This window comes from Ovis canadensis, chromosome 10 (genome assembly GCF_042477335.2).
Source record: "Ovis canadensis isolate MfBH-ARS-UI-01 breed Bighorn chromosome 10, ARS-UI_OviCan_v2, whole genome shotgun sequence".
NCBI lineage: Eukaryota > Metazoa > Chordata > Mammalia > Artiodactyla > Bovidae > Ovis > Ovis canadensis.
The window spans coordinates 45,489,267-45,504,810 of record NC_091254.1 but is presented as its reverse complement, the minus strand read 5'-3'; the positions used below and the strand labels follow the sequence as shown (position 1 = coordinate 45,504,810).

General features: G+C 45.9%; 1 protein-coding gene across 1 annotated transcript in view; it reads left to right on the top strand.

Annotated features, from left to right (window-relative positions):
• MTUS2 (microtubule associated scaffold protein 2) overlaps positions 1-15,544 on the top strand; it is a 368,115-nt gene that overhangs the window by 142,031 nt on the left and 210,540 nt on the right. The window lies entirely within an intron of this gene.

The following is a 15,544-nucleotide window of genomic DNA, read 5'->3' as shown; positions in this document are numbered from 1 at the left end:
TTAGGATGGACAGGTTGGATCTCCTTGCAGTCCAAGGGACTCTTAAGAGTCTTCTCCAACTGTGCAACAACATGAATCAGCTATACATGTGTCCCCACCCTCATGAGGCTCCCTCCCAGCCACCCCCTCCCACCCCTCCAGGTATCAGAGAGCACCCGGCTGGGCTCACTGTGCTACGCAGCAGCTTCCCACTCGTTGCCTGTTTGACATGTGGAAGTGTTTATATGGCAATGCTACTCTCTCAGTTCATCCCCTGGAGGGTTCATCTCTGAGTAAGGTGATCTGGGAGTTTCTTGGAGGGGTTGTAAACTGGACAGTATTTGGGGAGGTGGAGATGGGCATGATCTAGGAGATACTTTGGGAGGAACCGTTGGCACATCCAGAAAACCTCCTGAAGTGCAGGGGTTGTCGTTTCCTTCCCCAGGGCATCTGCCCAGACCCAGGGATCGAACTCGCGTCTCCTGCATTGGCAAGCAAGTTCTTTACCGCTGAGCCACCAGGGAAGCCCGACTGTGATCTGCTCATAGATAACAACTCAAAAAGTTAATTGGTCATTTGTAGTATAATTATATTCAGAGCTTCCCTGGTGGCTCAGACGGGAAAGCGTCTGCCTACAATGGGAGACACCCTGGTTTAATCCCTGGGTCAGGAAGATCTCCTGGAGAAGGAAATGGCAACCCACTCCAGTATTCTTGCCTGGAAAATCCTATGGACGGAGGAGCCTGGTAGGCTACAGTCCATGGGTTTGCAAAGAGCCGGACATGACTGAACAACTTCACTATAGTCAGAGCTATATCATCACGTGAACTGACATACTAGTCTCACAAATGTCCAAGACCTTATATATCTGTTCATATAATTAGCCATGTTAAATGAATTGAGCTGAAACCCAGCTGTTGAGGGTTTTCTTTTTTCTTTTGGCTGTACCACGTACAGCATGTGGGATCTTAGTTCCCCAACCAGGGACTGAACCTGTGCTCCCTGCATTGGGAACTGAGAGTCTTAACCACTGAACTGGCAGGGACGTCCCTGAGGGTTTTCATGAGAGAATTTCAAAGTTTCCAAAATTAGTTATCAACATTTAGAGAGATTGGTTAGTCTCATTAAACTCTGAAGTTTTAGTTCTTTTTTTAATGCTTGAAATAAGTAAGTGTTCTTTTCATTATTGAATAAAATTTGGGTTTTTGCAGTCATGATCTGAAGTGAGAAATCAGTAGCCTTTTTGGAAGATTAATCCATGAAGGTGTGGGTTGGTGTGAAAGCCTTTTGCAATGTTAAATCCGATGTTTATGATTATGATCGCTGTAGAGTACGTTTACATACATGGCATGTTTGATTGTCTATATCTGACATGCCTTCTGAATAAGATCAGAGTTGATGAGAAGCATTATTAATAATTCCTGCCGAGGCAGCCATCACCCTCGCTCATGTTCCATTGGCAAAGAGGGAGTCATTCTTTATTCATGGGAAAAGGCGCTGAAAGGGACCTGTGAGCTTAAATTTCAGAGAAGCTATTGCCTCTTTGAGGTTGAGCCTTATTGATGTCCTTGTACTTTCCTTTTCAAAACACTTGGGCAGTGATTCACATCTACCCAGAGATGAGATTTTGAAGGAAGCTGACCGTTTATGGTTGAAAGTAAAATAACTGAAACTGGTGGGAGGGAGTTAATATTTTTATTCATAGTGAAAAAAATGTCTTACTGAACTGCCTGTTTTGGGTCCTTGTATTGTTTTGTGAAGATCAGGTTGTCAGTTTTCTCTTCCCCAAATCCGCAATCTTTCAGTATCTGTTATAGGGGAGTGTGGAGCTCAGTCCTGGAGCTGCAGTGACCTGGACCCCCTGTGAAGTTGAAGTCCAGTGGGGAGGTGAGAGGATGCAGGTGCCTCCTGCAGGGAGCTGTTGGTGTGGCTGTGATTGGGCGGGGTAGTGGGGAGAGGTATCCCAAGGAGGGAGCCCTGAATCCTTCCAACTGGGGGGTGAGGAAAGAGCCCTACCCTCAAGCCTCCCCCCAGCCTTCTCAGCCCTAAGGCATTATATCTTCAGATCGAATTATTTCACACTGCTTTTAAGTAATGAAAGTTTTCTGAATTTGCTGTGAAATAATCCAGCAAAGGGAAAAAAAAAAAAATCCTGGGGTAGGGGGCAGTATAGATGAGAAAAAAAAGGCAAATGTCTGATAATCCTTGAAGCTGTATGATGGAGCTCTGAGGGTTCAGGCCACTATTTACTTCACTTTTTTTTTGTATGTTTGAAAATTTTTCATTTTAACCTAACCTTCCACTGAAGAAGTGTAAACTCTCATCTTCTCTGTTTCAGCTTTCCTAAGAGCCAGTATAGCACAGTGGTGAAGAACATGGTCCCTGGAGGCACCCCTTGGGTTTGCATTCTGCTTCTGCCACTTGCTGGCTCTGTGACTCTATTCCTCATCATAAAATAATATTGGTTTAGTCGCTAAGTCATGTCTGACTCTTGTGACCCCATGGACTGGAGTCCACCAGACTCCTCTATCCATGGGATTTCCCAGGCAAGAATACTGGAGTGGGTTGCCATTTCCTGCTGCAGGGGTACCTCCCGACCCAGGGATCAAACCCACGTTTCCTATATCTCCTGCATTGCAGGCACATTCTTTATCCACTGAGCCATTGGGGAAGCTAAAATGATATTACTACTAATAAATAAAGTCAGAAGCTACCATAGGATTGAAGGAATATTAAATGAAATTAATAATTGAAAACAGGGCCTTGCATCATCATCACCATCATCATAGTAATATTTCTATGGCTGTTTCCATCCATTAGCCATGTGCAGAAAGTTCTGTGTTGAGAAGGATTTAGCTCAGATGGAAAAATGCCATGATGGATTAAGCGTGTTTGGCCTGGAGTAGGAATACTGGTATTGATAACGTCTAAGTCAGGGCGATGACATTCACAGTTGTCATCAGCTCTGTCCTATATGGTGAATGCCTTTCTGAGTGTTAAAGTAAATGTATATCATTTATAAAACAGTAAGGCGGCAGTTCTAGAAGTTAACCAGTTGATTTTCGTGGGAGTCACTTGCTTTTGGGCTATAAGCTTGTGGTTGTTTGTTTAATTGTCCAATGTGTGCTCAGTAGCTCAGTCGTGTCCGACTCTTTGCGACCCCATAGATTGCAACCGGCCAGGCTCCTCTGTTCTTGAGGATTCTCCAGGCAAGAATACTGGAGTGGGTTGCCATGCCTTCCTCCAGGGGATCTTCCCAACCCAGGGATCGAACCTAGGTCTTCCGCATTGCAGACAGATTCTTTACTGTCTGAGCCACCAGGGAAACCCGTAAGACAAAGGCAGGGAGAGTCAGGTTTTGATCTCTTTTTCTAAAACCCTTTAGTTCAGTCGCTCAGTTCTGTCCAACTCTTTGCAACCCCATGGACTGCAGTACACCAGGCCTCCCTGTCCATCACCAACTCCCGGAGCTTACTCAAACTTATGTCCATCGAGTCTGTGATGCCATCCAACCATCTCATCCTCCGTCATCCCCTTCTCCTCCTGCCTTCAATCTTTCCCAGCATCAGGGTCTTTTCTAATGAGTCAGTTCTTCACATCAGGTGGCAAAGTATTGAAACTGCAGCTTCAGCATCAGTCCTTCCAGTGAATATTCAGAACTGATTTCCTTTAGGATTGACTGGCTGGATCTCCTTTCAGTCCAAGGGACTCTCAAGAGTCTTCTCTAACATCATAGTTCAAAATCTCTCTCCTTTCACTCTCCTGAAACTCCTAGCATGTTATCATTTAAGAGAATATATTCCATTTGGTTCACTTTATTTTTTTTATTTTTTAAAATTTATTTTTAATTGGAGGATAATTGCTTTACAACGTTGCATTAGTTTCTGCCACACAACAACGTGAATTAGCAATATGTATACATATATCCCCTCCCTCTTGAGCCCCCTCCGCCCCTCCCCCAATCCCGCCCCTGTAGATTGTCATAGAGCACTGAGCTGAGCTCCCTGTGTTGAGTTCCCTTGAAACGAAATGTATTTATATGCAAGTGACTAATGCATAGCACATTAATCTACGCTGATGGCTTTTGAAACCTCTGCTCAAAATAGAAACTGAGTGTTGGATCTGACTTTTGTTCCTGGGCCTGTAATGTCTGCGGGAGAAAATGGGAGCATTTGATTTCGCAGTGTTTGAAGGGCTTCACACAGTTTCTCATTTTGCTGGAGTCTAATTTCCATTGTACTAGGATTTTACTTTGTCAGATATCTCAACCCGATGTGGGTGGGAGGGAAAGAACAGTGAGAACAGAAACCAAAGTGAGCTCCTGATTCGCTCTGGAAATGAGGAGGTGAGACACATGCCTCTGATAGATTTAAATACTTATTTCCCTGGACCCTGTAATTATGTAATTTAAAGTCTTCTTTGTAAGGAAAAAATAGAACCATTTTCACTGACTCCTGCTGTTAATTTTCTCAGTGATTCCCACACATGCACTCCTTTCTTTTTTCTCCCATTTTGCTTCCTTCATACATACACATTAGAACGAGGTGCTTCTGCGTGTGACTCGGCATTGCTTATAAGTGAAAATATTTTCTCTAGTGCTCAAGTAACTCCTAGTTTATTCGTTTTGCATCAGATGCGTGAGCAAAACTTTTAGAAATCACATTGCCTTTCAAAAGGTTTATAGGTGCTGGATTCTTACTTGTTCTAGCGCATTCAAGATACTTAATGAAGAAAGGGTACCTTGAACTATGAACTAAGATAAGAAATATGCCACACTTGCATGCATAATATGTAATAAAATTAGCATTTATGGTAATAGGATAATCGTTGGGAAAGTCAGTTAACCTCACTGAACTCAGATTTTTATTACAAACGTTGAAAGGGATTGAATTAATTGAATTGACCACTTCAAGCTCTCAAGAGCTGGCGTCTTGCGGCTGAATTCTATAAAGGTATGGAATCATTTATGGCTCTTAAGTGGTGGATAATCAGAACTGCATTAGTTGAGAAGCATAAATATGATAATGTAAGTTAGTTTAGAGGAGAGGAGAGGGTGAGAGATCTTAGTGCTGCCAAAGTTAGGGATCCGTCCCTTCCTGGCCTTACCTTATTTTGTTCGCTTTCTCTTGTTATACGAGATGGACATTTCAGGACAGTAACAGAGAACAGCTGAAAGGTTTTAATGCCCTGATTTTTTGCTGTAAATTACAGAGCTGAGATTCTTGGAAGTCACCTTCTTGGTCCTGCCCTTTGCCTCAGGCTGGGCATCAGGAAGTGATGACTTCCAGACTCATAATGACTTCTCCCGGGACCTCTGTCGATAGTGTGTGCATCCTTGTATCCTGTAACAGACACAGACTGTTATCTGTAAAGGTTCATAGAGATCCTCACAGTGTCTTCCTTAAGGCAGCAGATGGGGTCACAGATCAATACTTCCTTTTGCTTTTGATAAGAAAGAAAATCAATTAATGGTGATGTCAGAGGGTTCTTGGACTCCCCTAACAGGCAGCAACTGAGCCACGAGGGCTGGCAGGAGCCTGAAGTAGGCATCAGCAGTGGGCACAGAGAGAAAAGACCAAATGAGAAAGAGACAGAACCGAGAGGGCAGGAGCGCCTGAGAGGGTGGGCGTGACAACAAGGGAGAGGGGCCCCTTGCAGAACTCGGGGTTCAGGAGGAGGAGTGGGTGTGTGGACCTCTGGGTCTGCTGGGTTCCCAGGAAAGCACTCCTATAAATACACCCGGCAGTATTACAGAAATTCTGGAATGAAACGAAAGGAGTAGCCGTGGACAGTAGGTGATGATGTTTGGAGCCGTGACTGTCAGCACTGAGGGCTGTAAGTAGGCTGGGATGGAAGAGGCGTGGGGACAGATTCTGGAGGGCATGGCCAGCTAGAGGGGGACAGGGTGGGCACAGCAGAGAAGGCATGGTCATCCAGGGAATGGAGCCTCTGAAAAGCATGCCTTGCTAAGGTGGGTTGTTCAGTCGCTAAGTCCTGTCCAACTCTTTGCAACCCCATGGACTGCAGCATGCCAGACTTCCCTGTCTTTCAGTATCTCCTGGAGTTTGCTCAAGCTCATGCCCATTGAGTCAGTGATGCGATCCAGCCATCTCATCCTCTGTCCTCCCCTTCTCCTCTCGCCCTCAGTCTTTCCCAGCATCAGTGTCTTTTCCAGTGAGTCAATTCTTTGTATCAGGTGGCCAAAATATTAGAGCTTCAGCTTCAGTATTAGTCCTTCCAGTGAATATTCAAGGTTGATTTTCTTTAGGATTCATTGGTTTGATCTCCTTGCTGTCCAAGGGACTCTCTAGAGTCTTCTCCAGCACCACAGTTTGAAAGCATCAATTCTTTGGCACTCAGCCTTCTTTATGGTCAAACTCTCACATCTGTACACGACTGCTGGAAAAACCATAATTTTAACTAGTTGGACCTTTGTCAGCAGAGTAATGTCTCTGCTTTTTAGTACTCTGTTTAGGTTTGTCATAGCTTTTCTTCCAAGGAGCAAGCGCCTTTTAATTTCATGGCTGCAGTCACTGTCCATAGTGATTTTGGAGATGAGAAAATAAAATCTGCCACTGTTTCCATTTTTCCCCATCTGTTCCATGAAGTGATGGTTTACTTCTTCCAGTAAGTTCCAGAAAATTCCCTCACTTCCATTTCCACATTAGAGCACGTCTTCTCCATGCCCATGATATTTTCTCTAATTTGTGTGCTTTGTTCTTTATTTGAAAACATTTTTAATTGGAGTATAGTTGATTTACAAAGTTGTGTTAGTTTTAGGTATGTGTGCAGGCTAAGTCACTTCAAGCATGTCCAACTGTGTGTGACCCCATGGACTGTAGCACCCCAGGCTCCTCTGTCTATGGGATTCTCCAGGCAAGAATACTGGAGTGGGTTGCCATGCCCTCCTCCAGGGGATCTTCCTGACCCAGGAATTGAACCTGTGTCTCCAACATCTCCTGCATTGGCAGGCAGGTTCTTTACACAAATGCCACCTGGGAAGCCCATTTTGGACGTGTGTGTACAAATATGACCTTACTACAACTTGGCCCAGAGCCACAATGGAACCTGCCCACCTGCATCTCTTGCTCTTGCCACAAATAAACGTGACAACAAGCGGCCACCCCAGACTCTTCCACCACGGCTGCTGTCACAGATATCTAAGGCTGGAATCTTTTCCCAGCACTCTTTCTTAGAAACCACGTATGGCGGGGAGGTGACAGGCAGACCGCCTCAGCTGTCAGCTGCCAACACCCCTTTACTCAGACCCCTGTGATTAGAAAATGAAAAATGCCAGTGCATCTTGGGCGCTGTCAGCCCCGAGGTTTGCCTCTGAAATCGGTGCCCACGCAGTAGACTTCTGTGGCCTCCAGTGAGATTTGCTAATGAAAGCAAATGAGGCTGCCTGGACCTGTCACAATGGTTTCACTGAACAGATAACACTAATTAAGCTGGGGGTCAAGGAGCAGGTGTTGTTTCAAGCAGATGCTATTAGTTTGTGTCCAGCAGTGACTCTGCCAGCGCACACGAAGTAGTCCAGTTCTTTCTGGTTTTTATTGCAACTGCGGAGTAAGTGTATTCATTGCCTGCTGACTGGTTCCTTGTCCAGAAAGGGTCAGTTTCCTCCAGCTGGACCTTGATGTGCTTTGGGTGTCTCCGTGCACTGCACTCGCTTCCTTCTTCTCATGTTCCTAGTTGTCTGTTCTTCCAGCAGCCTTGGTTTACCGTCACAGAAGCCTGCAATGTCCAGCTGGTGCCTTAGAAATTATCCAAGTGATCCTGACTGTTCTGCAGAAAAGGAGAGGGTGTGAGGAGAGGTGAGGTGCTTGCCCCCACTCCAGGGTGAGTTAGTGATGAGCCCGGGGCTGGATCAGTCTAATGCCTCATCTCTTGACGCACGCCAGGCTGAAAGCACTGGATGTCACGCGAGGGTTTACTGGAAATGTATACTTGTCCCATGTGCGGCTCGAGTCTTAGGATGAGGCGATTCCAGCTTTGAGGTCCTACAGCATAAGTTGGCCACGACTAGAATCCAGCAGTTTCCTGTGACATCTCTTTGCTGAGGACCCAGAGGAAGTGGAGTCAAGCTGCCCCAGGACCCAGGAGCCTGTTAGCCATGGGTCTGTACCAGTTGAAGGTCCTTGTGAGTGGTGCCCAGAGACTAGAGAGGGTGGGGGTGCAAGGGCTGTGTTCTGAGTGGACATTGGCGAACCCCGAGCTCCTGCTCACAGACTCCAGGAGAGCCGGTGAGGGCCACTGGGGGCTCAGAGGACAGATCTGCCTGCTGCCTGGGGCCATCACGTGGGACAAATCACAGGTCCCTGTGGGCATCCGGTGTCCTCCCTGCCACGTGAGGGATGGGACCATGGTTTCTGAAATGCCTTCTATGGATTCTGTGTCTCTGGAGCAGAAGGTTCTTAGGGGTTCTGGGGCCCCTAGGACACACGTTTGCTCCTTCTTACACTTTCATTCAGAAGCTATAAGGAAACACCTGTAACTTTTCCCCTATGTTTTTCCTCTGTTACAATTGAAGAGCATATGACTTATGCTGTCTGTATATAGTATTGTTCACAGTGTTGTATTGAGTGTTTGAAAGTTGCTAAAAGTGTTGATCATAAAGGTTCTCATTGCAAGAAAAGATATCTGTAGGAGTTTGGGGTTAACATATACCCACTACTATATAAAAAAGATAAACAACAAGGAAGTATGCTCAACATCTTATAATAATCTATAATGGAGAAGAATATGAAAAAGAATATATATATGATGTGTCTGTATATGTATTCAGTAACTATATGTATATTCAGTTGCTATATAAATATATATATTCAGTTACTAAGTGTATATTTAGTTATATATACACATATATGTAACTGAATCACTTTGCTGTACACCAGAAACTAACATTTTAATGAACTATACTTTGGCAAAAAGAGTCTTAAAAAAATCTTTATATGAAGTGATGGATCTTAATTTATTGTGAGGATCATTTCACAGTATCTGCATAAGTCAAATCATTATGTTGTATACCTAAAACTTGTACAATGTTATATGTCATTTATATGTCATAATGTCAGATATATGGTTGTGTGTGCCAGTCACTCAGTCGTGTCCAGCTCTTTACAGTCCGTGGACTGTAGCCCGCCAGGCCTTCTGTCCATGGGGATTCTCTAGGCAAGAATACTAGAGTGGGTTGCCATGCCCTCCTCCAAGGGATCTTCCCAACCCAGGGATCGAACCCAGGTCTCCTGCATTGTAGGCAGATTCTTTACTGTCTGAGCCGCCAGGGAAGCCCCGATGTCAATCATATCTCAATGCAAAAAATACAAAGATAAATGCCTAGATTTCTCTCTACTTTAATGCTATAATAAAAATTAGAATTATTGGAGAGTTTTAAATATGTTTGTTCACTTATGTTTTCTAAACATGGGGAGTGAAGTGAGAAGAAAAGAAAAAAATAGTAGAAAAAAGAAGATGGAAATATATCCCATTTTTAAAAGATGAGATGAATAAAAAGAGGAAAATGATTAATTGTCTCATGCTTACCAGAGACCAGAGAAAGAGGTGAAATTTCAGTAGGTGGTGAGAAGGAAGTTCACCACCTAAGGATGGCCCAGTGCTCCTGGGGTCGGTCGTGTGTTACAGTCCCCTCTGTGATTGAATTCAGTTACTTCTGGCAATGAGATCAAAGTGGGGCAGAAATAGTCTCTACAACATTCTGACAAAATTAAAAGATGAAAGGAGGCTGTATAAAATAATTAATCTCACGAGAAAAAGCAGAACTTGCTTGTCTCCAGAAAAGACTCTGATAAAAGCCTCTCTTATAAGTTATATCGTGTTGTGGGACAGACAAGACATGGAACAAAACGCCAGATGACTTCCCTAATCGAGTGTGAGAGCGTTTGAAATTTCCCATCTTTCTCTGTTTCTCAAGGGAGTACTGTTTCAGCGATGATAAAATTTCCCATGATTCCTTACTACTTCTCAGGAGGTCACCATATGGATGTTGTATGAGACAGTGATAAGAAATAAGTCTCGCTCACCCCTAAGATGGTTTCCATATAAGTCGGACAGATGGGTGGTCAGGTGTGGATCTCAAAATGCCTTTGATCACTCTCACATTCAACCAGACTCCAGAAATATTTTTAATTTTTATTGAAATATGGTTGATTTACATTGTGTTGGTTTCTGATACACAGCAAAGGGATCCAGCTATACATATCTATATATCTCTGTATCGACATATAGATTTTTTTGTACATTCTCTTCCATCATAGGTTATTACAAAATACTGAGTATAGTTCTCTGTGCTATACGGAAGGTCCTTGTTATCTATTTCGTATGTTATTGTTCAGTTGCTAAGTCATGTCTGACTCTTTGCGATCCCATGAACTGCAGCACGCCAGGCTTCCCTGTCCTCCCTGACTTTGCTCAAACTCATGTGCATTGAGTCAGTGATGCCATCCAGCCATCTCATCCTCTGTTGCCCCCTTCTCCTCTTGCCCTCAATCCAGAAATATTCATTAGGTGCCCATTGCTTTTGTCCTGGGCTGAGCACTGGAGGAGCAAGGAGTCCCACCACCCGGCTGTGCAGTCACACCTGGGCTGAGGGCAGTGCATGTCTGGATGAAGACGGAAGCCTAGAGAAGAGGCAGAGAGGACTGGGAGAGGACTGCTGCTGTGCCCTGAGAATGCTGTCGACTTACTGTCTGGTGCTCGTGTTACCTGCAGCATCAGACTGGGGCCTCTCTGGCGGTCCAGTAGTTAGGAACCTGCACTTCTGCAGGGGGTGCGAGTTCCATCTCGGGTCAGGGAACAGATCCCCCGGGCCGTGTGGCATGACCAAAGTAAATAAATGGCGATGATGGTAGCATCCTCTTACAGAAACAACAAATAGGTGGTCCCCCTTGGGGTAAATAGTTCAGCCTGGCTTTCAAGATCTTCCTCAATCTACTGTGAACTTATTCCTCGAAGCTGTGTTATTCCCTTGATGTAAAGAATTGGTTCCTGCCATTGAGGATGTAATAGTGGATAAGCAGACAGTCTGTTTAAGGTAAATTATCCCAGTATAGTACAGTACCTATAGAAGGAGAAGTATGAAAAAATAAAGCACATACAAAGTCCAGTTTGTACCTATTAGGGTGGCTGCTATCAGAAAAGAATTCAATTCAGTTTTTTTTTCCTGCTAGCTTCAGTCGTGTCCAACTCTGTGCAACGCCAGAGACGGCAGCCCACCAGGCTCCCCTGTCCCTGGGATTCTCCAGGCAAGAACACTGGAATGGGTTGCCGTTTCCTTCTCCATCAGAAAAGAATAGTGTTTACTTTATGGGGGTAAGAAGTGGTGAGGACGGGGAATCCTTGTACATTGCTGTTGGAAATGTAAAATGGTACGGTCATTGTGAAAAGCAGTGTGGTGGTTCCTTGGAAAAATTAAATATAGAATTACCATATGATCCAGTAATCCACTTCTGGGTGTATACCCTGAAGAAATAAAACCATGGTCTTGAAGAGATGTGTGTATAGCCACGTTCGTAGCAACGTTAATTATTCACAGTAGTCAAAAGGTGGAAGCAACCCAAATGTCCATTGATGGATGAATGGAAAAACCAAGTGTGGTGTATACATATAATAGAATGTTAACCAGCCTTTGAAAGGAATGGAATTCTGGCATAGACTGCAACATGGACAACCTTGAGGACATGATGCTGAATGAAATACTCCAGAGAAATCAGGACAAACATTGTATGACTCCACATACATGACTGCCTAGGGTAATCAAAATCAGAGTCAGAGAGTAGCATGGTAGTTAACAGGGGCTGGGGTCAGGGGGATGAGTTGGTGTTTAATAGGTGTAGAGTTTTGGTTATTTGAGATGAACAAAGTTCTGGAGATGATAGTGGTGATCGTTGCATAGCAAGGTGACTACTGATGCCAGAGGACTGTAGACTTGAGGAAAGGTATGATGGTAAATTTTCCATTATGTATATTTCACCACAATTTAAAAATCAATTTGAAAGAATCTGGTGAGAGCCAGTGATGTAGTAGCTACTAAGGAAATAGAACTTTGGATCAAGTGGGCCAGGATGTCATTTGGATGACTTCAGGACAGCTTGTAGGACCAGAGGGGCTTCTGGTGTTACATTTCATTGTGGGAGTGTCTTACGTGTAAATACCCTGTATCAGCATAAGATCTGGGTGTGTAGGTAGCACTTTCAGCTTCTTGAGCAGCTTCATCAGTTTTAAAATGAGGAGCTCCTCCAGTAGTTTGCAATTAAACCCCAGAAACACTTGGGGTTGCCAAGCAACATATGACTACCGCCAACAGAAGCAAACCTAACATTAATATTATAATCGCCTAAAATGATACATGTTCTATCTAAATGTTTTCATTTCTGCCTACTCTAATGAAAAGTATAAACACCTGCATTGTCACGTGCTGTGCCGTTTCCATCAGGACAGTGTTTCCCATCGCAGCTCCTGTGTTTTATCTTTTTTGCCAAAGTGTCTTCCAGAGATGAGGGGCCACCAGTGGGTCTCTGCTGCCAGATTCACAGTGCTCTGAGGGCTGTGCATATACATCCAAGATGTTCTGAATCCACTCAGCAGAATAACACTGCACAATGGCAAACTTTCTCTTTAACAATGATTTTTGAAAAGAAAAAAGCCAGGGGACTTCTTTTGATTAAGCTTAGGCAAAAGAAAAGAAGGACAGTAGTTAGATGGCTCATTGTACTTTCTGCACAGAGCATTGGAACAGACCTGCACAAGAGAGCCTTTTGTGAGAAGCATCCTCGTTCTAACGCCTGCAATCCACAGAACAGAATCAGTAGGAAGCATTCAAGATTGAAGTGATTCAGCTAACTGTCTACAGGTTGCATGCGTGCTGAGTCACTTCAATCATGTCCAATTCTTTGCGACCCCACGGACCATAGCCCGACAGGCTCCTCTGTCCACGGGATTCTCCAGGCAAGAATTCGAGCATGGGTTGCCATGCCCTCTTCCAGGGGATCTTCCCAACCCAGGGACTGAACCTGTGTCTCTTCTGTCTCAGCATTGACAGGCGGGTCTTTTACCACTAGCGCCACCTGGGAAGCCCTGTGCACAGGTTATGTAGGGAAGAGACGGGATACTTTTTCCTTCTAAAGCAAGAGCTGCGTGTCTTCACGGTGTTTGACTGGCAGGATCTGGAGCAGACCGAGGAGGAATCCACTGAAGCATGTGAATTACTCTGACTCTCCGTTGCTTTCTCCAAATGCCGAAAACCAGGTGATGGGGACTTGCTCTTTCCCTGGAGCCCATGTGGCCGATGCATCCAGTCCCAGGTCTTCTCGACTCCTTGCCTCTGTGGCACCAGCGGACCTCAGTTCCCTGCCAACACTGCCCCTGACGGTCCCGCCAGGAGCTTTTGCTTCTCCGTGATGATCTGCGTCATCCTTCCCACTTTCCCTTCCTGCCCCATTGCCCACTGTGGCTGCCCCAAACCTCTCCCACTCGCTGGAGCTCCTGCTCACCCAGCCCTCTCTCCATGCTCCCCTCGAACTCCGTCTTCCACATCTCTGTCCAGAGCTAAAGTAGCTTCTCCATCTGTGACCTTGACCCCAGCCCCTTGCACAGCTGGCAGACCCCTTCTCTGGTGAGGTGCCGTGGGTCGGGGTCCTGCCTGTGGACTCAGGAGCCAGCTGGCCCTGCAGTACACCAACCTCCCACCAGGACCCTGTGGTTGGCGGGCCCCGGGTCTCAGGGTACCTCTGAAGGGGGGAGGTGATGCGTGGGAAGCACGGTGAACTGGGCCTGGCAGAGAGGCGGTGCCCCCTCAGCATTCAGCACTGACATGCCCACCTTCAGCATCCTCACCTCTCTTCCACGGATGCTGGCTCTGGGACCTCCGCCTGGGGACCGGGAGTCCATTCCCATGCCTGCCGGCTTCCTGGCCCCCCGCCCCCAATCCAGCAGCCCACCTGTTCACACACCCCTTCTTTACTTGCTCTCTAGGCTTTCAGTCTTTTTTTTTTTTTTTAAGATGTTTTGGATGTGGGCCATTTTTAACGTCTTTACTGAATTTGTTATAATATTGCTTCTGTTTTTTATGTTTTGGTTTTTTGGCTGCAAGGCATGTGGGATCTTAGTTCCTCTGACCAGTGATCAAACCCGCATCCCTTGCGCTGGAAGGTGAGATCTTAACCACTGGACTGTCAGGGAGGTCCTCGACTTTCAGTCTTTATCAGCATTTCCTCTGGGAACCTTACCTGATAATCTGCCCCCTCCCAGGCCCAAGTGTGAATGCAGGTCTCCCTAGACCTCCCTCCCAGCCCCTCGTGATGGTCAGTTTTACGTGTCAGCATGACTGGGTTGTAGCCCCTGTGGTCCCTTAGACACCAATCCCGGCATTGTTCTGTGGGCATTGGGTAGGTGTGGTTAACGTCTGTAATCAGCTGACTCTAAGTAAAGGAAATTGATTGTCCCCTGTAACCTGGGTGGGCCTCATGCAGTCATTTCAAAGGCTTTAAGGGAAGGAAATCCAAAAAAAAGAGGAAATGTAGGGCTTCCCCAGTGGCTTAGCAGGTAAAGAATCTGCCTTCCAATGCAGGAGACACAGGTTTGACCCCTGGGTCAGGAAGATCACTGGAGGTGGGCATGGCAACCGACCCCATGGGCCATCCCATGGACAGAGCAGCCTGGCAGGCTGCAGTCCGCGGGGTTGTAAAGAGTCAGACACGACTGAGCGACTGAGCATGCCTCTGTATACGTGTGGCTGATTCACTTTGCTGTACTGGAGAGAGGAATGCAACCTTGTAAAGCAACTATATTGCTGCTGCTCCTAAGTCACTTCAGTCGTGTCCGACTCTGTGCGACCCCACAGACAGCAGCCCACCAGGCTCCCCCATCCCTGGGGTTCTCCAGGCAAGAACACTGGAGTGGGTTGCCATTTCCTTCTCCAATGCATGAAAGTGAAAAGTGAAACTGAAGTCGCTCAGCCTTGTCCGACTTTGCGACCCCATGGACTGCAGCCCACCAGGCTCCTCCACCCATGGGATTTTCCAGGCAAGAGTACTGTATTCCAATACAAAAAAAAAAAAAAAAAATCACACACACACATACAAACTGAGGCTTCCCTGAAGAAGAAGAAAGTCTTCCCCTAGACAGCAGCACTAGTTCCTGCCTGAGGCCCCCCTCACAGGCTGCAGGGTAAATTCTGGACTGGCCAGCCCCCATCCTGTGTACGTCAGTGTTGTGAAATAACCCCATGTGTGTTTGTATGGGCATATGAAAGCGTATCTGTTCCCTCTCTAGTGCAAACGTCCATGTGCGTGTTCAACCCCACGTGTGTGTGTATGGGCATATGAAATTGTATCTGTTCCCTCTCCCGTGCTCACAACCATGTATGTGTTCAGCCGCATGTGTGTGAGTGTGTGCGTGTGAAAAGGCATCCATTCCTTCTCTTTTGCTCACGCTCATGTGCGTGTTCAGATTCTGCTCGGTTTCCCTGCAGCAGCCCCTGGCTCAGCCTCTCCCAGCCCACACCTTGCATCTCCTTTGCTCACGCTCATGTGCGTGTTCAGATTCT